Here is a 25380-nt window from a genome sequence, read left to right as displayed (position 1 = left end):
AACTGTGTGTACGTTTTAAATCAATGTGAAAAAGGGGGGATGAAACAGTGGAGTAGATATATGGGAATATGGGTGTCAAGTAATAAGAAAAAAATATATATATAGTGTTCCTGATGGCATCCATTTAGATTGGTAAGTGATCTAGGTTGATGTGTCTTTGAAATAACAGATGTTTTGAAACGATTGTTGAATACCTTATAGTCAATGATTCATTTATTTTATTTCAATTGAGAATTTCAAATTGAGGTCTGTTTTCCTACAGACAATGACAAACAAAGTCCATTTTATCTTTTATACTCAACTCATGTATTATTCGCAGGTCCTGAGAAAGTATCCTTGAATCTTGTTGTATATATTGTTTGTTTGATGTGTATAATCCACTTTTTGATTTCAGGGTGGTTCAGAGAAAAGGGAAAAATTATTGAATCAGTGTATTGGGCTCTTAATTGTTTTTTTTTCTCTTTGCTCTAGAAATGAACTGTTTTGTGCCAGCGCTCCAGGAGTTGGAGGGATCCAGAGGAGACCACCTCAGAACTGGAGTTCCAGGAAGAAAAGTACTGGACCGAAGAAGTGGGGAGAAGTTGGTGAGCACTGAAGGAAGACCACTTGCTGACGATGGAAGATTGCTTCATATTGAAGGGAGTAGTGGCAGGGTCGCGGTTACCCTTTAAGCCTCATGATGGATGTGCCACAACTGTAAGAGAGTTGTTTTTTACAGACAACCTAATTATCTTTGTCTGGCCCAATTGACAGCATTCTCCATGGTTGGTTATCCCTCTTTGTTGCATAGTCGCTCTTAATAACATTGAACATTGGTTTAGGAGTATTTTCAACTGAGGCATTGACTTCCACATTTCCATATCCAGGATTGGACTGATGCGGTAATCTGCCGCTGATGCAGCCACCTGCTATTGGTGCAACGACATAGAACAGACACTAAGTACATTCTTCATTTTGGATAGCATAAGGACTTCATGTTACCTACTTTGTAATAATGTATTCATGAAAAAATAAAAAAAAATAAAAAAAGAATATTTTTCCAAAAAAAGAAAAATCTCCCACAAAAATATCAAATCAGAGATCACTAATATGAAAAAAGATAAGAAGTGATCAAAAGATTAAAAAAGCACATACATAAGATTTTTTAAAGAAAAAGAAAAATATATATGCATACATTCAGATATATGTGAACATGTTTGGTTACCAATTGCTTGTTGTTTATTTTTTATAGAATCATGGTTAATTTGGCAGATAACAGTTTGAAATGAAGTTATGAAGTTCATTTTTTTTTAAGATCACATGTATGTATAGGTCTGTAGCTGAGTTGACTGCATGTTTCTGCAGTGACTCTTTGGTTAGGTGCCAGCAGACACAACGGGTGGAGTGTAAAAAGAGAGGCTTTGAATGTTAACTAAGGCTCCAAATTTCAACAAGTTGGTTATCCCTCTTTGTTACATAGTCGCTCTTAACAACATTGAACATTGGTTTAGGAGTATTTTCAACTGAGGCATTGACTTCCACATTTCCATATCCAGGATTGGACTGATGTGGTAATCTGATACTGATGCAGCCACCTGCTATTGGTGCAACGACATAGAACAGACATAACAAGTTGAAAACTGATCCCACTTTGCAACAAGAGAGTGAGACTCAGGTGTGAGGCTTTGACCTGAATATAGTGTATGTCAGTATTGTAAATGCACAAAACACATTCACGCTAAAAAGGGGGATTTGAATTTGATATTGCATAACATTATGTTATCATTTTGCGCCACACCACAGTTGTGGACTGAGTTGCAATGAAGCATAACGACTAACAATTACTAACCCCTAACCATTAACATATCCCTGTACTAATATTCACGGCAGATCAGTACATGACTTTTGGGTGTACATTGTTGCTGCAAATTTGATAAACTAAATGAGAAGACAAACACAGGCTATGCAAGAAAAAAAAACATGCATAATTACATTTGTATGGAGGGAATACATGACAAGTTTGAGATGTGGAATGTAGCCCCATTGTTCATTTTCCGAACAGGAAAACAGGGCAGACTAATGTAACACTTGTCATCTGTTTCCTGTCTTTCTAAAACTTTATAGCACATTCTAGTGAGTTGGTTTCCTCACGTTAATATTCACACTGATGTAAAACAAGACGGTAAACTCATATTACCTCTAGTTGTAAAACGCATACCAGAGTTGGCTACTGTGCATTGGGTCCTTCTCAGGGGCTGGCTACACAGATGACAGTATTCCGATGACCTGGTAAGTGTGTTATGGTTTACCGCTAAAATAGCATCTTTATATATGTTATGTTATGTTACTTTGCATTTATATAGCGCCTAATATACCATTGGTATGGTCTGAAGGCGCTGGTAGGTTGAACGCCCTTGGGAACCGAAGTTCAGGTCAATAGAGAGAGTAGAGAGATTCGGGGTGCGTGTGAGCACCGAATGTGTGTGCAGCTGGTGCGTATTAGTGTAATAGCTGCTTCTTAGCGTTAGGTGTGGTGGTTGAGAGGTCAGGAGTATGTGTTCGTTCTGGCAGGATTTATCCAGATCGGTTGTGGCTGTGTTAGGCCTGAAGAGAACGCCTGGCTGGGGGTTGGGTAACCAGCAGTGTTTATTTAGAGTGATGGGCAGTATGAAGCAGAATGTTGGTATGAGAAAAGATATACCGAATGGTGTCATAGTATCTCTGTGTTCTAGTTGAGTGGTGGTGTAAGGAGAGAGTAAGCGTGGTGGTGTGTTATGATGTGATATAAGCTCTTTTGAACGTTCTCTGCATTCCAGACATACTATATTTGTCACGCATTTCTATCACTTTTGTGCACCCCAGATGGCTCCATACCCTCGGCCTACTCAATGCGCTCATGCACTCGAGTTTAGCTCCACTCACTCCAGCCTGCCCCACGCATGCACTCTTGTCTGCTCAATGCATGCACTCCTGTCTGTCTCATGTATGCACTCACGTATAACATTTGTTCTATCCATATAGACTCCATCTATATTCTTCATTCATTCCATCTGCTTTATGCATTCAGCATCTCTACGCACTCATCCCCTCTTATGCACTCATCCCCTTTTCCGCACTCATCCCCTCTTCCGCACTCATCCCCTCTTCCGCACTCATCTCCTTTGTGTACTCATCTGCTTTATGCACTCTTGATTTCCACTCATTCAACAGCAATAAGGTCATTTGCTGATATGCAGTAATCCTGTTCTATATATCCGCCTTATACACTCATCCGTTCTATACACTCATCTGTTCTATACACTCATCCGTTCTATACACTCATCCGTTCTATACACTCATCCGTTCTATACAATCATCTGCACCAGCGATAATTTTGATCATCTATTCTATACCCTCATCCGATCTGTTCACTCATTCGATTTATACACTCAATTGAACTATATAGTTATCTGTTCTTGCCAGGAAGCAGCCAGCTTAACAGCATTCCTTTTCTCCCAAGACACCAGACCGAACCCTGCGCAGCTCCTGCATCTGCCCACCAACACCAAGCAGCAAATCCAGATGTACACACAGGGTCCGGATGTAAGTGCCAGCCTCGCAACTAACCCAGAAGACACCCAATCTCCGCTCGGGATATATAAAGCTGAATGCATGTATGTGTGTATGTTTTCCGGCTATACAAACCCACACCGTTGAACCCACGTCTACCAAATTTTGCAGGGATTCCTCGTTTGTCTGGAGCAAGATCGTAGTCTATGTTTGGATGCAACAATCTTAGATGCAAAAAAATGTTGTATGTGTGTGTGTGTATGTTTGTTTACAAATCCAAACCGTTGAACCCACTGCTACCAAACTTTGCATGGATTTCTCATTTGTCGGAGGCAAGATTGTAGTCTATGTTTCGATGCAAATAATTTACTCCATAGGCACCCTAATATACTGATGCTCTCCCCGATTAACTACAGTAGGTACTAGAAGAAGGCAACATTTGGAAAAGTGCCTGAAGCTAAATGTTCGATATGCTGTTTATCCCTTTAAAATGTATTACTACTGTATACAGTTCGAAACTGTTTATTAAAGCATTTTTAAAGGGAAAATGTTAATCACGCCACTCCAAAACAAACATCACTTGGAAAAGCTCCATCTGATGCAAAGCGAAAATCAATATCAAGGGCTTCTAAAACACAACAACAAACAGCAGCATGACATGCCGACCAGAGGACAAGAGAACTTTCTACAGGGCAAATGAGATGCCAGAGCAAACTGAAGCACTCCTTGCTGACATGAGGACAAGAGCAACATTCTCCAGGGCACATGAGATTCCACGCGATCAGGAGACGGGCAATGCTGGGTACCCCAGCTAGCTGTAAATAGAATACCACAGGAAAATGAAATTATGGGTTACAGCGTACAAGGTCCGGTTGTGGCTTACTGATTATGGTCGCATCATAAGGACAATCTCAGGCAGTCCTGTGTATTTAGGGCTCACCACTATACCACGAAATACCCCAACAAGCTCACAACAAAACATGGCACACAATACCTCTAACATAACAAAGGAAACTTGTTGGATCACGTTGTTCAGTGGTCAATATGTAAATGTCCCTTTAGCGGTACTTATATTTTTGAAATACTTGAGTTTGTGGACATAATTATCCTTTTTAAGATGTATGAAATTATGATTTGTATTGACTTCTTAGTGATTTTGTTCATCATGTTAACTGAAAATATATTGTTTTGATTATTGTTATTGTGTGCTTTAAACAAAGAATTTGATGAATTGTTAGTTAACTCGTCTTATGTTACATTGGATATTTAATTGATGTTATAAAAATGTGTTGTATATTGTAAAAGTTTAACTATAATTAACCATATACAATACAATTTCTGTATGGTGATGTGGTGGAGGGTACTATCCAACTTAAATATTGTCCTCAAATTGATGATCTAAGATGAAGTTATCTTATGCAAATCTTATTTATGGAGAGCACATTCATAAATGCATAGCTGTGTTATTCAAGTATCCAAGTATCCCTCAGGCATGGCTATGTTGGTATAGATTGCAGTAGGATACTGAGTTACTCCATAAATACACATATGATTGTATTATGCAATTCAACTTGACAATGATGATGTTACGCAGATCTCCATCTCGTTACCTATCATCACCTCTGAGCTCTCTAAAAGGTCTCCCACAGCCGCTGACTTATCTTAAATGATCTGAAACAGAAGTACTCTGGTATTGCCTCAACTAATCAGGTTTACAAGTGTAAAAAGTTCAAATTGACACAAACTAACAAGTGGTAAATATAACAGTTTGAAAATGTAAAAAAATTAGACCTCAGTTAAAATTACGTGTGTGCAAAGCCTTTGAAGCATAACATGGTTTATTCATGGTTAGTAAAATACGAAAATACGTTTTTTATAATAATTAAGCAGCTATTCTTACACTTTAAAGAATTTGACAATTGTAAATGCAGCAGTATAATGTATTTGTGTGTTTCATGTATTTTTGAACATTCTAAGAGGTTTGTACATGTAAAAACTGAAGAGTGCGCCTATTGCTTCTTTGGAGTCAGTTCAGGGTGGGTACATCAGCATCTCCCCCTTATTGGCAGTGACATAGTTAGCAGTAGTAGGGTCTGTGGCAGTGACCACCTGTTTTGGCTTAGTAGCTTTATTTAGAGGGATGTTTGGGGCTAAAGATGTGCTGCCTTTTGTTATGTGTGCAAAGTATTGTTTTGTGCAAGGAAATGGTGGTTTTATTTTGAGGTTCATAAGCAGGCATGACAATTTGGTGGAGTGGGAAGAAGGATGTACAGTTTGAATATATTTATTATTTAGTATTTATTAGGTTTATATAGCGCTTTACACCAAAGCGCTGCACATTTTAACAACAGGGTACATTTAACGATAACAAATTAACAGTAACAGTAGAAGCGAATAACAAATTAGAATTTTGAATCAGACCAACAAAACAGTATGTAGAGCAATTAGGGAGAGGGGGTGAGGAGAGTAGTGGAGTAGAACTGGGAGGAGGAGGGAGGGATGGGTAGGAGTAGGAGAAGGAGAAGGGGAAACGGGAGGGGTGAAGGGGTGTGGGAGGAGTGGAAGAGGGTGAGGAGGGAGGTAATTAAGGGGAGGAGGGAGAGGGTGGGAGAGGGTGAGTGATTATAGGAGGGGAATCATGGCGGAGAATGGAGAAGGAGAGATTTAAGGGAGGTGTGGAATGAGGAAAAGGTAGGAATGGAGCGGATTGAGAGAGGTAGGGAGTTCCAGTGGAGGGGAGCTAGGAGTTGGAAGGAGCGGAAACGTGAGGAGGCACAAGACGAAGGTGGAACAGTGAAAAGAAAGTGGTCAGCGGAGCGAAGGGAGCGAGAGGGAGTGTAGAAAGAGAGAAGGGAATTGAGATAAGGGGGAGCGAGATCATGGAGAGATCTGAAGACTAAGCAGAGGAAATGAAATTTAAGTTGGGAGTGAAAGGGAAGCCAGCCAAGGGAGGATAGGGAAGCAGAGATAGAGTCTCAGGAGGTGAGGAGACAGAGGGTACAGAAGGCAGAATGGTAGATGGATTTGAGAGGGGCGAGATGTGAAGTTGGTAGACCAAAGAGTAAGGAGGAGCAGTAGAAGAGGTGAGAGAAGATCAGGGAGGAAATTAAAAGTTTGGTGGCATGGAAAGTGAGAGAGGGGCAGACCTTGCAAATATTATAGAGGTGGAAGCGACAGGCCCAATAGGTGAGTGAGATATGGTGGGAAAAAGTGAAAGAGGAGTCAAAGTGAATGCCTAGGTTACGAGTGTGGGGGGAGAAAGTAAGATTAGAGGGGAGAAATGAATAAAAGGAGGAGGAGGGGGAGGGGAAAGGGAGCTGGAGGGGAAGAAAAGTACTTGAGTTTTATCGGAGTTAAGGGAAAGGAAGCGAGAAGACATCCAGTTTTTGATTGCAGTAAGACAGGAAGAGAGTTTAAGGTGGAGGTCAGGAGAGAAGGAAGAAAAGGAAAGAAAGAGTTGCCTGTCGTCGGCGTAGAAATGGTGAGAGATGCCAAATGAGAGAATAACAGGGGCAAGAAGGGAGGTGTAGAGAGAGAATAGGAAAGGGCCAAGTACCGAGCCTTGGGGAACTATGTATTCCAGAGGCTGGGAAGGAGAGGAGCGACCTCCCCAGGAAACAGTAAAAGAGCGTGAGGAGAGGTAAGAAGATAGCCAGTTGAGTACAGAGCCTTTGAAACCAAAGGAAGAGAGAGTGTTGAGAAGAATGGGGTGATTGACAGTGTCGAAGGCAGCAGAAAGATCAAGAAGAATTAGGACAGAGGATTGCTTAGGGTGTAGAGCGGTGAGGAGGGAGTTAAGGATGTAAGTGAGGGCTGTTTAGGGAGAGGGTTTAGGGTGCAAGCCAGATTGAGTAGGGGGAAGGAGAGAGAGATCAGTCACAAAGGATGAGAGCTGAGAGTAGGCGAGACGCTCAAGAAGTTTAGAGATGAATGGGAGGAGTGCGATAGGATGGAAGTTAGAGGTGATCAGGGGATTGGCAGAAGGTTTCTTCAGAATAGGAATGATGGTGGCATGCTTGAAAGCAGAGGGAAGGCGGCAGAGGAAAGGCAGGTGTTGAAGAAGGAAATTAGGTAGGGGATAAGAAGAGGGTAGATCTTAGGAATAAGAAGGGAGGGGAAAGGGTCAGTTGGAGCAGATGAGGGGTGAGTTTTGGAGAGGAGGATGGAGACGTCGGAAGAGGAGGCAGGGGAGAAGTCAGTCATGCAGGTTATGGGGGATAAGGGAGAAGGGGCATGGGGGAGTAAGAGGAGGAATTGATCTTTTGCTGAAGGGCAAGAATCTTGGAGGAGAAGAAGTTTGCAAAATCAGAGGGAGAAAGGGTGGAGGAGGTTGAGCGATCAGGGGTTGGGGAGAGAGAAGACGAGAGAGAGTTTGGAAGATACAGCGGGGGTGGGAGGCTTGGGATTGAAGAATGTTAGAGTAGTAAGAGGGTTTTGCCGAGGAGAGGCAAGAGTCGTAAAGGGAATGTTACACTCCTGTCCCAATTTATTTTCCGTTAAATTATATTATTTCATTATTTTATGTATATGTCATATGTTTTTCTTTATCAATGTTATTAACATTTGTATCATACAATCATTATTTTCACTTGCTATAGTATGTCTATGTTATGCGTCAGACAATGCCAATTTTAATGGAGCCGTCCTGAGGCTTTACTTTTAAAGCTTGGTTTTATGAATTTCTCAATAAAATAAATTCCTGAAGCCCATGTAACCTTTTTTGTTGATTTAGCTTCTTTCCTGAGCATCTCACATCTTTTAAAACTACATTATTGGATGGTTTATTTTTGGAACTGTTCAATTTTGCACCATTGTACAGATGCATGGGGTTCAAATTAAGGTTATCTAAGAAAGGAAATTCTTTCTACAATTTTCAAGCAAAATAAGATGACCTCATTTTGTTCCCTCACCCATATTATTCTCATGTTTTTGTTCTCTACTCACCCAAAAAGGCCATCGATGTTGAGTCCTGTTTTCAGACACATATCAATACCAGGCAGTCTTATTCTTTTAGACTTTATAAAGTTCTTCCTTCTTCTCGCCTATTACTGAACGCCATTTCTTCCCGTTGTCTTTGTGCTCACTTATCATGACTACAGCTCCAGCTCATGCTGGGCCACCCTCTTCATTCTTTTGCACTCCTTTGCAAAATCCTCAGCTTTGCTACCCGAACTATCGGGCGGAAACGCCGGTCCTTATTGCTTTGGCTGACAGCCACAATTGAATACGCATACGCATCTATATAGCGGAGCCGCAACTTATAATTGTCGGATACTTATCTACCTTAATCAGTAGTTCTAGTGCCAAGCCTCCTCAGCCTTGGAAGAAGAGCTTTGCTCGAAACACGTATCAGCTGTTGCTTGATTCACATTAATAGGCCGATTCATGTAATTCCTCTCAAAAGTGTTGCACGCGGCTGGCGCACAGCATGCCCGTGCGAATGTCTGCGCCAGCTGCGTGCGATAAAATCAATTCCCGCGCACAGCGTATTCATGGATTCTCGCCTTCAAAAGCAGACGTGGCGCAGAGTGGCGCAGCGACCCTGCAGCAGCGCCAGTTACGCCCCCAAAAACGCCCTCGCGCAAGGAAAAGCCATCAAGATCGTAAAACCATCGCAAAGGGCTGCGCCAACACTGTACCAGTTTACCGGACTGGCAAAAGCGGGGAACGCGTATTACGGGCATCGGGAACACGCGTGCGCGAGAAGATTCACATGCGATAGGGCCAGGGGGAGCGTGTGCGTGTATATCAGGGGTGCGCGAGAAGTTCTACACGCGAATGGCCTGGATGCGTGTATTTCAGGGGTGCGCGGGAAGTTCCACACGCGATTGCCCTGGGCGCGTGTATTTCAGGGGTGCGCGGGAAGTTCCACACACGATTGGCCTGGGCGCGTGTATTTCAGGGGTGCGCGGGAACTCCCACACGCGATTGCCCTGGGCGCGTGTATTTCAGGGGTGCACGGGAAGTTTCACACGCGATTGCCCTGGGCACGGGAAGTTTCACACGCGATTGCCCTGGGCGCGTGTATTTCAGGGGTGCGCGGGAAGTTCCACACGTGATTGGGCTGCGTGCGTGTATTTCAGGGGTGCGCGGGAAGTTTCACACGCGATTGGCCTGCGTGCGTGTATTTCAGGGGTGCGCGGGAAGTTTCACACGCGATTGGGCTGCGTGCGTGTATTTCAGGGGTGCGCGGGAACTCCCACACGCGATTGCCCTGGGCGCGTGTATTTCAGGGGTGCGCGGCAAGTTTCACACGCGATTGCCCTGGGCGTGGGAAGTTTCACATGCGATTGCCCTGGGCGCGTGTATTTCAGGGGTGCGCGGGAAGTTCCACACGCGATTGGGCTGTGTGCGTGTATTTCAGGGGTGCGCGGGAAGTTTCACACGCGATTGGGCTGCGTGCGTGTATTTCAGGGGTGCGCGGGAACTCCCACATGCGATTGCCCTGAGCGCGTGTATTTCAGGGGTGCGCGGGAAGTTTCACACACGATTGCCCTGGGCGCCGGAAGTTTCACATGCGATTGCCCTGGGCACGTGTATTTCAGGGGTGTGCGGGAAGTTCCACACGCGATTGGGCTGCGTGCGTGTATTTCAGGGGTGCGCGGGAAGTTTCACACGCGATTGGGCTGCGTGCGTGTATTTCAGGGGTGCGCGGGAAGTTTCACACGCGATTGGGCTGCGTGCGTGTATTTCAGGGGTGCGCGGGAAGTTTCACACGCGATTGGGCTGCGTGCGCGTATTTCAAGGGTGCGCGGGAAGTTTCACACGCGATTGGGCTGCGTGCGTGTATTTCAGGGGTGCGCGGGAAGTTTCACACGCGGTTGGGCTGCGTGCGTGTATTTCAGGGGTGCGCAGGAAGTTTCACACACGATTGGGCTGCGTGCGTGTATTTCAGGGGTGCGCGGGAAGTTTCACACGCGATTGGGCTGCGTGCGTGTATTTCAGGGGTCCGCGTCTCTGCCCTCTTCTTCACTAGCCGCTGCGTAGAGGGAGACATAGAACACAAGCATCAGGGTGCTGTACAATGGTCCCCTAGACAGGAAGCAATAGCAGATGAGTGCCACTGTCAAAGTACACTTCCATCATGTCCCTCCACAACACATGTGTCAGTCCAGGCAAAACACACACAGTGACAGTCATGGTGCATCCCATGGATATTTCCATACATGTCCAATGGACTCTCGAAACATGCAATGTAATGGAACTCACATGCATCATGGGTCATGCCTATCACATGCACACACTTCACCTCAGTCACATCCATCTGGCCCCGTACACCCCAATCACAGTGGATACAAGGATGACTAGGCTGCATTAGTGAATCTGTAAATTGTCACAGACATGTGTCATACATCCATGGCATTCACAAGTCACAGACACGCAGGTCAGGCACACAGACATGGATACCATATATGTACCTGGCATCAGCACCCATCCCTCACCCCCACCCATGTCCAGGAACAGAGACTGCCATGCTCTCATGTGTACAATCTGCATAGGGCTCCCCATGTCGCATTTAAACACATGCAACAACCGTGCGGTTCACACATTACTGGTCGCACATGCATTACCATGATGTCCTTGCACACATACATGCGTATATGGCCTATGTCACACATACAGGCAAGAATCAGACAACCAACACACTGCAACATGCCCTGTCTCACACAGCAATGCTTGGCCACTTACCGCTCAACTCCAGACGGGTCTCCCTCTCAAGGACCTGGGCGTGGAGCGCTGGGTGTACGCGTTCCAGGACCCTCATCTGGATAGAACTCATGCGGCCCCGGCCCCCCTTCACTAGGCGCCGGGCCTTTATGAGGGTCCTGGACCTCAAGTCCTCCCAGCGCTTCTTGACCTTCTGGATGGTGCGGGTTGCCACCCCCTCCGCGTTGATGGCAACCACACAGTCGGCCCAGATCCTCTCCCGTCCTTCCTTGTTGGCACGGGACGATCCGAAGAGGGCATCATACTGCCCCAGGACTTGCTCCACCAGGACACCAACTTCGGTGGCAGTGAAGCTGGTGCCCCTCTGCCCCTCTTGCCGGGGGGTTGCCACTGGTGCCAGATGTTGATGTGCCAGACATGGCAACCCCAGGGGCAGGAGTGGGTGGGCAACTGGGTCCTGGGGCTGGGCTGTGGAGCGATGTTATCCGAGTCGGGAGTCTTCTGTTCCAGCAGGGGTGGACACAGCAACTGGACCCCTGCAGATGGCTGATGGGCAGGCACCAAATGGCAGGGCACGGTGGCAGCAGGCAGGCAGGCAGGCAGGCAGCAGCAGATGGCACGTGGGAGGCTGCTCGGGGCACTGGGGGGCAGTAATTCAGCCTTCTGGGCAGGAGCGTGGTCTTCCGTGTGTTTTCGCGTGGCCAGCTTGATACGGAGTGATCCTGCACGTCAGCATGAAATTCGAGGAAAGGGGCTTAGCGCGTAAGCGCGTCAGCACGCGTACGCGATTTCATTGGACCAAAGGCCCTTACAGCGTAAGCGCGTCTGTGACGTTTTGCGCACGGGCGTTGCCCTGGCAGGGCTTGGAGATCCCGCGTGCCTTTACACTGCTCTGTACGTGCTTTTCGTGTGGTGCGTGTGTTTTCCATTCGTTGGGGTTCACACGCTATTACTTCACAGCGGGTGTTGGCTACGCGTTCTTCTACAAGCAAGGCAGACGTTGAGTGGTACCCCGCTCCACCCCAGGCCCGATCGCGTGAAAAACTTCACGCGCACCCCTGAAATGCCCGCACGCAGCCCAATCGCATGTGGAACTTCACGCGCACACCTGAAATACATGCACACGCTCCCCCAGGCCAGATCGCGTGTGAAACTTCGCGCGCACCTCTGAAATACCCGCACGCAGACCAATCGCGTGTGAAACTTCAAGTGCACCCCTGAAATGCCTGCACGCAGCCCAATCGCGTGTGGAACTTCTCGCGCACCTCTGAAATACACGCACACGCTCCCCCAGGCCCGATCGCATGTGGGCCTTCTCGTGCGTGTAGGACTTTGGCGCACATTTTTTTCCTGCGCAGGGACGCTACCGCCTGCTTTCGTGTGGCGGACATGTATGGGCCTGTGCGCGTCTTTGGCCATGCGCTGTTTTTCCCTATTCGATTCCATGAATACATGTTGTAGGCGAGCGTGTGGGCGTTCTGCGCACTTGCCTCCTGTACTTCCCCCGTGACGCCCACATTTTCACGAGTTGTTCCCCATTCTGCGTGTGACGCACCGTGTTACGCCTACTTTTGTTATGTACGCCGCGCTATGTGCAAATTCGCTGTGGCCTTATCGCACGGCGTTCGATGACCTGTGCGCCGGCGTGCGCCAGCGTGCGCCGTGCACTTTTTCAGCGCACATCCCACATTTCGCGCATGCACGGACTTCCATGAATTGATGTGCGATGTTTTCTGTGCGATAATCGCACTTGCACTGCGATTTTCGCTATTTCTCTGCGAATCGCACGTTTTCGCACGCGTGCGCCGTTTTTTCGGCGCACATTAATTCCATGAATCGGCCTGTAAATCATTTGCAACTAAGCAATTAAAATTGGTTGTGGGCGCAATTTCTGGGAGCAAACCAATCTGCTGCATAACAAAAGGCCCTTTGATGCTACGGACAAGGGAAGTGCAGAGTTAGTGTAGACAGAGGGAGCTCAGCATAGTTGGATGAAGATGCCACCAACTTGCTTCTCTCTACAGCTCTCTTTCCTTGCTAACTCTTCCACTTCCTTTAGCACAAAGTGTGATGTCAAAAGGCAAAGACAATATTTTGCAAGCACAACGATTAGACCCCTTAAAGCAGGCATGATGTTGTCCAATGACCTGCAGGCTTTTGCCTATAAAAGAAGAAATTTCCCACTCCTTCTTGGATTCACATTTGGACTTCAAGACTTAATAAGAATGTAATGGGATCGATTTTGGTAGAGGTTACCTTTTCAAATCTCTCAACCATGGAGGTGAAGAAGGAGGATTTCAAGGCAGAGACAAGCTCTGCTGCCCACCCACTCCCAGCGCACATACAGAGCACCTCTTGCTGAGGACCAGAACATTCCACTCTGCGCCAAACCTCCCTAGGCTGTGAAATCTGACCTGAAGGGACTTCTCCTTTCCTAGAACCCCCACAGTGGGTGGTTTCACTGCAACCTGAGAACCAGGATAGTAAAGTTCCCTCTTTTCACAGTTAAACCAGCTCAATCAATCTCTGATCTCCCTTTGATGCTGCCAAACCAATGGGAACTACTACTGCTACCTGCTGCTTTATTTCGAGTAAACATGATCACATCATTGATTGGGCTATGCAGCATGTGCTCCAGTGCACCAGTGCACCCCACACTCAACTCTACTCTAAATTGCTGCATAGGACACAGCATCGAGTCACCAGGACATCACATCACAGCTCAACTTGTACAGCTAGATCAAAGTGTCATACATCGATGCAAACCAGCAGTCTCTATCATCTAGGAACATGCTTGATCATTGAACTACTCATGGTGATCCATTTGACCCACAATGCCTAACACTGTGTCACAATTGGACAGAGCGCTCGCTTGACCCGACTCGGCACTGACTCACTTCCTGGGCCAACGCTACCCAGCACATTCAACACAAATTCGACCCACAGATACAACCCCTCAAAGTCCGGCTTGATACTGACAACCACCAAACCTCAGATTAAGGTACTCTGAATTGACTCTGTCCCTCTAAACCATCATTTGGGGCCCTAGAGAAAGGCTTAATCCCATTTGCACCATTTCCACCCAAAGACATAGGGCCTCATTACACCGATGGCGGAGAACCATGGCGCTATTAGCGCCATGGTTCATGCGGGTAAAATACCGGCACTACCTTGGCGAAAAGGGGAATTACCGCCCCATTCCAAGGTTGGCTGGGCGGTAATTCCCCCTTCCACCATTGCCCTTCCCCATTCCCATTTTTGCCCCATAGGGCATAATGGGAATGGGGAAGGCGCTAATTACGGTACCGCAAATTGTGGTACCGTAATTAGCTCCCTGGGTCCCTTTGCGGGTTGGTTTTTAACGCCTGCAAAAAGCAGGCGTTAAATCCCCCAACCTGCAAAGGGACCTCGTAGTAAGGCGGTAAGGATTTACCGGTACCGGTATTTTACCGGTACCGGTAAATCCTTACCGCAATCCGTGTAATGAGGCCCATAGCCTTTAAAAATTGATTGTGGTAGCTTATTGCCTTTTCATCTCTGTATAATTACCCAGAGTGCTGAATCTCTCTGTCTATTGCTTATTCTGTATTCTCTCTAACAGGGGTGAGTTTTTATAGTGTTTTTATGGTTATTTGTACAATGATGTCCCTAATTAAAGTATATATATATATATATATATATATATATATATATATATATATATATATATATATATATATATATATATATATATATACATATATATATATATATATATATATATATATATATATATATATATATATATATATATATATATATATATTTATTGAACCTTGACAGGACATTCCTTTTTATTTTGGTCTGGTTTTACCTTGCTGTTTGGGTTGCTACTGGTTCACATCCTCAACCCTTGTGACAGTATAGCCTTCTCTCTGCCCACATTACCAGAAAAGGCAAAGAAGGTATTTTTCATGGCTAGTCTTGTTTTACCTTTATGATTGGGATTGCTGTTGTTTTTTTTAGAATGTCTAAATTAGAGCAGATGGTTTAGCCACTACTCATCCTTATACTCCTGCAAAGCAGAAGTAATTTAATCACAATAACATAAGAAAATATCCACCTGGAAAATACACCCTCCCTCTCAAGGATCATCCATTCCATTCCCCAATGCCACTCTGCCAGGCCTACTATGGCACGACCGCTTTGTCCCTGTATAACTCCCCCACGTACAGTGTCAGTTCATCTGTTTTACTGTAACTGTACGGTTTATGCCCTATCTTACCCCAATCCTCACCAACTAGTTCCTCATCTATACTAATTTTGCAGTGAAGGCCACTGGTCCCAGTAATGTTTGATTACTGTAAGCATATTATGTATATGTTCCTGATTGAGGCACATTGTTTTCTAAACTAAAATATGCAATTGCCAAATACCAATGTCCTTATGATGATGGCTCGCAATGCATCAGGGCGAAGAACTAGAATAGGCATACCAGCAGTATAGAACAAGCATTTGGCAATGCCAATCATTTTGGCTTTTACTGCTGTCCTTTGCATTTATAGGCACTAGGCTTCAAGGAGGAGAATTTGAAAATAGAATGCAATAAGGGGTGCAGGTGTACAATATAAGGAGAAGGGGAATATTGAAAGGGAGGAAGCAGTTGCCATGAATGTTGAGAAAGAGGAAATATGAGTGAGAAATGGTGAGAGTGGGAGGTAGGAAATATAGCAAGAGTGTGAGAGTAAGGATGAGAGGGATAGTGAGAGTGGTAAGGTGGGTGAGTGGGGGAATAGAGGTGATAGGGGAGGTCGGGGATAAAGGGTATAGGGTGGGTGGGGCTAGAGAGAGGGATAGGGTGTGTGGTGGGGCAACGAGAGAGGGTGTAGGGCTGAGTAGAAAACGAGGGGGTTGTATGGTTGGTGGAAGAAAGATGGGGGTAGGTTGGGTGGATGGGCTAGAGAGTGAGGGGTTTGGGTGGGAGAGTGAGGGTATATAGAGTGGGTAGTGTAGGTGGGTGGGGTTAGAGGGAGTTGGTAGGGTGTGTGGTGGTAGAGTGAGTTGGAAGTCTGGGTCGGTGGAGGCATAGAGAGTTGGTCATGTTGGGTGAATGTAGAGAGAGTTTGATTTTTAGAGAGAGGTGGTTGGGGGTAGTGTGGGTGAGGGTAGAGTTAGTGGGGTGGAGAGAGTGGGCTAGGGTGAGTGGACTACGGTAGAGAGATTGGGGGTAGGGTGGGTGAGTGGGTATGGTGCTTTCAGGTAGAGAGAGTGACATTTCAGTGAGGTGGGTAGAAATACTGGTGTATGGTGCATGGGGATAGAGAGAGTGGGTGTACGTGAGAGAGTCGGGGTAGGATGGGTGGGGTACAGAGAGTGGGGGTAGGGTGGGGTTAGAGAAAGTGGGGGTAGAGTGGGAATGTGGGGATTGAGAAAGTGGAGGTAGGGCATGTGTGTGGTAGTAGAGAGATTGGGTGTTTGGGGTAGAGAGTGGGGGTAGTGTGGGTGTGCAGAGCATGGGGTTAGGGTGTGTGAGTGGGGTAGAGAGTGAGGGTAGGGATGGTGGGAATATAGCGAGTGGGGTTAAGGCGGGTGGGGGTAGAAAGAGTGGGGGTAGGTTGGGTGGATGGGGGTAAAGTGAGTGGATGTGAGGTAGGATGAGTGGGCATAGAGAGAGTGGGGTTAGGGTCGGTAGGGGGTAGAGAAAGTGGAGGAGGGTGTGTGGGTTTTGGTAAGGCCGTTATGTTGTGGTCCAGATGCTTTGGGCTACATCTCCCATACTCCTTCAACCCTGAATATATGGGCTAGGGACTTTGGGAGTTGGAGTCCAGAAAATATAGAGGCCACACGCAGCGGGTAACCTTTATCCTTCTAACCCATGCAAATGCTCCATTATTCAATTGCAAACCTAGAACAATTGTTATGGTGTGCTGTGTAAGCCTGTGATGCTTAAGCTATTGTTAGTAATGATGCATGCGGCCCATATTCAGTACCTACATTACTATACATGTGTTTATGCTTGGTGCCCACATACATTATATATTTCAGCCCTTTCTGATTTCGAAATGTGCTCACAGCGTATGAAGTCTGGCCCTGGGTTAAACATTAAACACATCCCCATTGTACACAGAACATGATAGTCAAAATAATAAGGTACTGAGTTACTACGCTCTTAACATCAGCATTGGCAAAGCCAACAGTTTTAGCTCGCTTATAGGTATTTGATAGGCATTTTCCAGACACGGCTTCTACATGACCAGGTACTAGTACCATTTTGCAGCTGCTGCTATTAATGGCTAGTTAGTACTATTACAGCGGTGCCTGGCAAAATGCGTTTCCCATTTCTACATAAAAGCCAAAATTGTTGGCATTGCCAACGTTCTTGTTACTGCACATTCATATTCCAAAGCTTTGCGTTGAGCAGCACTCTGTATCGTGGTAATTGGAGTGCTCAAATGTCTATTTACAACTATAGTGGATTAGTCTTTCATTAGACCAGCACTGTGCATTACAGTTATTGTTGTGATGAAAAAGTACATATCAGAATTCTAGTTGTTGTGGTAAACCTGTACAGTGCATTAAGGGAGACTTACTTTATCATGAGCATTCCAATTAACACGCAATCTGACTATTTTATGACACAGTGATGCTAATGTGGACATGCACTACTTGTCTAGCATGCTTACAGTACAGTAATGAGAAGCCAAGATGTCAAAACTCATCGTTTTTAAAGCCTTTATCTTAAACGGGGCATTCATCTATTGCTTCAGGTGACTGTGCCCTTGGATTCTTCTTGTCTCTATGTGTCTGACACAAACAGTTCTGTGCTCAAATGTACAGGTGCTTTGCATCGCCAAATAGCTGTGAGCCCACATCCCCTCATAGAGAACATTTGGCACCCCTCCAAAGCAGATTAAATGGGGGCTCATTTCAATATTCAAATGGTGCTTTTCTGCTAAGTAACCTCTAGTTTTGAGTAGATCATTTGAGCTATCACCTGGAAGTCTGGTGTAGCCGCTACACAATAGCATATCTTGGGGTACATCATTTGTTATGTTTTCATCCAAAAGCACTGCATTACTTTTAGTAATTTACTTTTAATAGCAGAAACATCATACTACTTGTGTTGTGGTCTGAGATTAACAATGGTACCGTCCATTTGCACCCCTCAGACCTTGGAAGTATCTGGAACATAACGCCTCAACGTTCACACCAGAAAAAATAAAACCCACTATGGAAAAAGGCCCAGCACACCTCTTGCAAGAAGAACAATGTTTATTCTCATAAAAATATAAATGTGTGCCAACAAAGAATGGGTTATAAAGAGATACAGCGTCACAAGTGAGGTAACTCACATAGGTTACAAATCCAGGTAGCTGGATGATGTGACCCTATACACATATAGCCTGGTCCATACGGAATGCCACGTGATTGTTCCCAGCATCTTCTTCCAAATGTGGATCTTCGTCTTCCGTCATCGTCCCTAATTGGCAATTTTGGTTACACAATTCATTATTTCATAGCTTCTAGAGTGCACTTGGTACTAAGGACATGAGCGAGGCAGATACTTTTGAGGTTGTGATAACTTCTTTGTGAACCCATGCTTCATTCCCAGACACGCCGGTGCATCCACAACCTTCCCACCCGCAGAATGCATTTGTTACCTTCTTCCGTGGCACCTTGCAGCACAAATCACATGAAATGACGATGGGGGCAAACCTCCTTTGCTCTCTAATCTTCCTGATAGATTGGTAATTTTACAGTTTTATAACCAGGGGTCCTAAACTGGTCAGTGAACTCAGATGTTTATGTCCGGGACTTGGGGGTCTTGGGTTGCTACAACCTTAAGATCTGGTCATTGAAGGCCTAGAGTCCTCACCCCCCTTTCTCATGGAATACCTTCTTCAAAGACCCAGTGCAGTCCTCTCTTGTCCTTGCAGGGCACATTCCTTCTGGGTTGCATACACAACTGATAAGACACAAAATAGAACTGTGTCATTTTTGTTCAAGAAATGAACCTTCTGCAAAGCTACCAGAGCTGCCAGCAAAGAAAGCATGCACAGTCTTCTAACTCTCGGGACGGGAATAAGCATACTGACATAGTCTAACACAAGGCCTCAATTTCAAGATGGTGTCTGCCTCCTAAAATGTAGTCTCATTACACATGTGATATTAACACCATGATTCATTAAATTTCCATCATAATCCATCTCATATGGAGGACCCCTCTCCCCCAACTGTTCTCCTGGCTCACCTACAGAGCCTTGTTCTACAATCTCCTCATCTTAAAGCAATGAGGGGCCCAGGACTTCTGCTGCTGCTCTCCTACATTCCCCTTTTTCATTAATTCTATATTATCGAACTTCCTTTCCATCCTCTCAGCTTCTTCACATCTCCATGCTCCTTTCTTGGGCGCCCACACTCTAAAAACAGAGCGCAAACTTTCTGTCGCTTGAGCGTACTGTTCCTGGGTACAAGTAAGATATATACAGCCCCTATCCCCTTCTAAATCAACCCAGTTCTCCTCAAAGTTTTGGGGATTTGGTGGGGCTGCAGTAACGGTTGTGGGGGATCAATTATTTGCTCTATTCTCACAATGCGGACCTGGCATTTGGGTCTTCTGTTTGTACCTGCCCATCGTTTGTACCGCAAGGTGCACTGTTTATCCCAATTGAAACCATCATCATTGCACTATTAGGGATCACTTTAGCATAATATCGAAGTCCCAGCTGGCAAATGCAGAAGATCACTAGAGCGAACACCACCATCGGCACTAGTATCTTCACAACTGCTCCCATCCATGATGGTGCCCACAAGAAGAGATCACTGAACCAATCAATCTTATGAATCCCTGCTTCCGTCTGCATATGTTCTGTTTATTTGTGTAAGAGACCCATTTGCAGTTTTGTTGGGCGATGTAAGACCAGCAAGATTCTCCTACTTTCTTTTTTACAAACGCCTCTTTCCATTGCTGTAAGCCAATCGAGCACTTACCGGTTCTGCAACATCATCAACCCGATGGCTCTCAGTTCAACAATGATCACATTAAAACCTTGTTCAGTGTCATTTTTCTGCATTATCAGTAAAAGCCATTATTTGCAGCCATTTGGCATTGGCCGATGCTTGTATTCATGGCACTAGCATAGAAGTGAAAAATGTATCTTCTTTATTGTTTATTCTTTATTGATCAGCTACTTTTTTTGACAGATAGTTAGATCTCTTTCCATTTCAAACTTATGTTTTCCTTTTTCCTGGCAAGATCTGAAAGACAGGGGGCTGTAGTGGCGATGCAGAGTTGGTAGGCACTGGGGGTGGCGTGGGGGTACCGAAGCTTCCTGGTCTCATCATTAGGTGTGCTTCAGGAACCATTAGGAGAGCCGAGTACAACATGGTCAACAAGCATAGCACCTCTATGATTGTGGGAGATGCAGAAACGCCTCCTAGCCACAGACCCAGTACATGTCCATTGCTGCTGCTGTTCCTTTCTTGAGGTCTGGAATGTTTATTGTCACATCGCACTTGCCATTGGTACCCACAGAAACCTCACTTGCATTGTAGAAGGACAGTTGATATTCTTCTTGTTTCTGCACCTTCACTGGCTTGCCCTTTGCTTCAATCATGTTAGTTTTGCCACGTGCTTGCCCCAGTACTCTTGACATGCTTCGTTTACCCTCTGAACAACTTATTTGCTGTTACTGATAGGTCCCCTGCTATACAGTTTATCACAGTCTCTTCCCACCAAATGACCACAAACCTCACGCCTTCTAGTTGCATGTATGGTCTTTGTAAGCACTGCAGGCTTCCGGGATTATTGCCACATTGCTGTTCAGCTGGATACATCATCACAAGGTGTATGCTGTGCACTTGGAATTATATGATGTGATATGATGTGATATGGCATTTATAATGCGTTTATACAAAAGTGTAGCAGGTAACTTTGCAAACTACATAGTGCTCGATGGACAAGGCATTGAGCATCCAAAAATTAAACCTCTTGTGGTATTTGAAACTTGGGTGCTCCCTACGCATGTGGTATTAAGGAGCAAATATAACAACTCCCCATGTTCCTCTGTTTCCCCATGGAGCTCATGTCCGCGTACCAACTGTTACACATCTATGGATGGTGCACATACTCTATCGTGTCAAAACTGAATCCTCTATATTGGTCATACTTTTTAGTTTTAGTTTGCCTTCCAAACGTTTTAATATTCTGGCATATGGCACATATAACTGTGCATTTGATGATATACTTGTATTCATTTTTCGTGTTATCACATCACTATTTACCAGTGAATTGGTGTCAATATCCAGTATTGTATTATCATCCCCATTCTGATATATATACCCAACCCTGCTAGACCTCCCTTTGGTATCCCCCTCTTTTATATGTTCCACCCATATAAAATGACAGACTAAATATATTCCTAAACCAATCATAAAGCTCCAAAATATTTTCAATGTAAAATGCAGCACGCACATATACATGGAGGAGAAAACAGTATTATCAAATCTCTTCTTAGCTTTATATTGTACACTAGCAAAAGGCCATAGATGAGTAAACTTGCATTATTAAAAATAAAATTAAAAAAAACAATACCTTACTCAAGACAATGGGAACCAGTGTATAAAATAAAATTTAAATCCAAAAAATATATAAAATTCATAAACATATATACATTCAGTGAATTACTCTGCAATGGTATGCTCGCTCTTAGTAAACACTACTTATATACCACTATTAGGCTCGCTAGTGTCGGGTGCAGCATTGGGGACCCTTCAAATATCAGAAAGGTGTATCCAGTTTTGCAGCTACTGGACCTTCACAGCAAACGGAGTGGCATAGACAACGGTAAAAGGCCCATTGTATTGTAGTTCACTCCACCTCCGCACAAAGTTCCTCACAAATACCCAATCACCAGGAGACAATTGAGGAGGCTGTGAAGGCACTGAAGTAGATTCAGCACTGGTTGCTTCTTCAGACAACCCTGGTGCTAACTGTTGAGAGAAAAAATGTAATTGATCTAGTCAAAACAGTAAAATAATCTTTAAATTCCTCACCTAGAACGGACGCTGCGCTGTGAGCATCAGAAGCCTTCCTTTACAGGAGATAGAGGCGTGTGCATCTGCCTGCCTGTTATCAACTCATGTGGTGATAAGTGAACATCCTTACAGGGCTGCATGCGCAAGATGAATAAAGCAAGAGGGAGACAGTGCACCCAGTTTCTCTGAAGGGTGACACACAACTTTGAGAGTTTTGCTTTTAGCAATCCATTGATCCTCTCTACAATCCCGTTGGCCTGGGTGGTAAATTGTGCACCTCCAATGCTTGATGCCTAACAACGTGGTCACTTCCCCATCCCCAACGAACAATTACCACTATCACTTATAATTTGGCAGAGCTTTTAGCATCTGGATACACACAATGACTTGCCTAAAGCCACCGGGAGAACGGATTTACCACAACGATCAAATATCTACACCCATTGCACCGCTATCCCATGTCAGCATAATCAAAATGGAGCTCCCTATATGGCCCAGTAAGGCAAGGTAATGCACCTCGTATTGTTCGCAGGGTGTGACCAGTACTATACATTTGGCATGTGATGCAATTTATTACCAATTTAGTGAGAACTTCCTGGAGATTGGGAACAAACCAGGCCTCCTGTATATCTGCAGCAATATACTGCTTTGACAAATGGGATGGATGTGGTAAAGGTCATTCTTCCTCAGATTTTTCCCTACTTGACATTAGCAGTGAATTCTTCCTGCTCAATGGGGATTATTCCCCCTGTGCTCAAATGTATGACAGTTATCCCTCTGTTGAAGAAGCCAACTTTGGACCCTCTGCTCCTTGCTAACATTTGGACCATTTCCCTTCTGCCTTTTGGAATGATGCTTCTTGAGTCCTCTTTTGGGTGGTTTCTGTGAGTCTTCATCTTTGTTTGATGACTTTCAGTCAGGTTTTAGACCTGGCCAGGGTGTAGAGGAGGTGCCAAGCTCAATTCACACTCCAACCGCCCATTTTGAAGTACCAGGAACATTCACACTGAAATATGTCACATATGATGAGCAAATAAACCAGCAGAGAGCCTCAGTTGGGCTCTGTCCAGTACCTATCAGAATAACAGCACCTGTTGAAGTACCGACACCTAAGAAAACCTGGACAGTAAGGTACCCATTGAGAAAACCACATCGACAAGTGAGACAGAATGACGATTGTAAGAATACAATACCTGAAGAAGCTAAAAAAATACTGAAGGAAGATGAATAATGATGTCATAAGAACCCAGACTGACTCACATATAGAAGATATGACGACCTGTAAATGATGAAAAGAAACGAACCACCATGGATAAGTGACATCCTGATCCTAAAGTGAAGAAATTGATGTCAAAATATCAGAAAATTACGCCATAAGCACGATGAAGATAATCAGTTAGTTTAACCATGTACATATCCACAGTAACCGCAAGAAGCACAGAAATCGTGAGGCTTGCTTATGCTTAGTAGTAAGAAAGATTGCGGCAAGCGCCACCTATACATATCTAGCTCAAAAGGAGCACTTTGTATAAGCATACTTCCACTATGCACAACAGCAGACTCAACCAATGGTTACTAAAGGTCCCAAGAGGAGAGCTTTGCAGCAAACTAATCGAGAATTGAAGACAGAGAGAAACTCAGACGAAGGTAAATCATGCCAAGAAGCCAAGGTCGTATCGGTTGAAATAGACCAACAGTGGATACAATTAATGAGAAGAAGAACAGAGTATCCTGTTCAGAAAGGTCAAGATAAGCCACAGATGACTGGCAGAATTAAATCAAATAAACGAAATTGCTTAAAGGAAAGACTGATTTCACAGTGTCGAAATCACGTGACCAGACGAGCAAGAAGGGATGAAACTTTCACACTTACGCATGGACCTTTGCCATGCACAGACACCTTAACTTTCCCAGACCAAGAAGCAGACTTGAGGCCAACCACAAAGAAATAATTGACACAGGACCACTAAAGTGATGATTGATTGTAGCAATAATTGGAGGGAAGCTGGGGGTGCAGATGAACTCCCTGCACCTGGCTGGCTATTCTGCATGCTGCTAAGCAAGGGGAAAAGTATGAGTGGGGTTAATGCCAACCCAATCATAGTGGACCATGTATCTAGTGTCCTAAAGTTAGTAGAACCAATGAGAATTCGTACTTTTAGTGACGTTTACAGTAGCCATTTTGAAGGAAGGGCTTAGATGCCCCACCTGACATTGTTTATCCAATCCCCTTTCCCTGTCACCATATACAGATATAATACCTATATTAAAGTTACCTTCCTAGAACCAATCGAATTGCATGCTAAGTTTTGAGAGTTACACGTCAGTGATGACGAGTTTTTGGTATATATACTATGTTTTTTCTGAAATTAATTGGAGTTGAAGCAAGAAGGAAGATCAAGCGATTGCTGATATTCATGAACTCCCTGTTTTTTGTACTTGTCATTAAACAGACTCCCTTTGCCTAACTATTGAGTTGTCATTATTGATTTGATGCAAGAGTGTTAATCTGCATCCCCATCCATCTCAAGGGTGCTGCTACTCATCTTAAAGTGCTGTTTGTAAACCTCCAGTCCTATGGGCCGGCTGGGGTCACTACTGTACACTTGGCAGCAGAGTTTGATGGATCGATTAGAATCGATTAGATAAGACACCCGTTAGCTGTCGACATAGGTAACTCGAGGTCCTCGGCAATAGCACAAGCACTTTGCCATCCGGCTGAGTAGAACGAGAGGCTCCCCATAGATAGTGGTTAGTCTAAGTAAAAATCCTGCAGGTTAAGGTCTGAAGGGACCCTTACTTTATCTCATAAACCCCTTCCCACTTCTACGAGCAGCTAATCGGACGAACGGCAAGGAGAGGCGGTAACGAAGGTGGTGATTCCTAGCATCCAGAGAGGAAAGAAATGCGAACTGTGAGTGAAAAAGACTAAAGGCTTTGGAAAAAAGTTGCATGCCTTAGTACAAGTAAGGGAAGGTAACGGAGGGAGGTGGGACAACAATAACGTCAGAGTAAGAGTATAATGTATTTATAAGGGGAAAAAATATTGACTCTAGGGTGGCCGAGCAATAGAGAGATACCGGAAGTATACCCGAGCAATGTAGAGATACTGGGAGGATACCCGAGCAGAGAGGATACGCCCAGATACCTGTGTTTTAATATAGCGCT

This window comes from Ambystoma mexicanum, chromosome 10 (genome assembly GCF_040938575.1).
Source record: "Ambystoma mexicanum isolate Mex_15411 chromosome 10, UKY_AmexF1_1, whole genome shotgun sequence".
Taxonomy (NCBI): domain Eukaryota; kingdom Metazoa; phylum Chordata; class Amphibia; order Caudata; family Ambystomatidae; genus Ambystoma; species Ambystoma mexicanum.
This window is presented reverse-complemented; position numbering follows the sequence as displayed.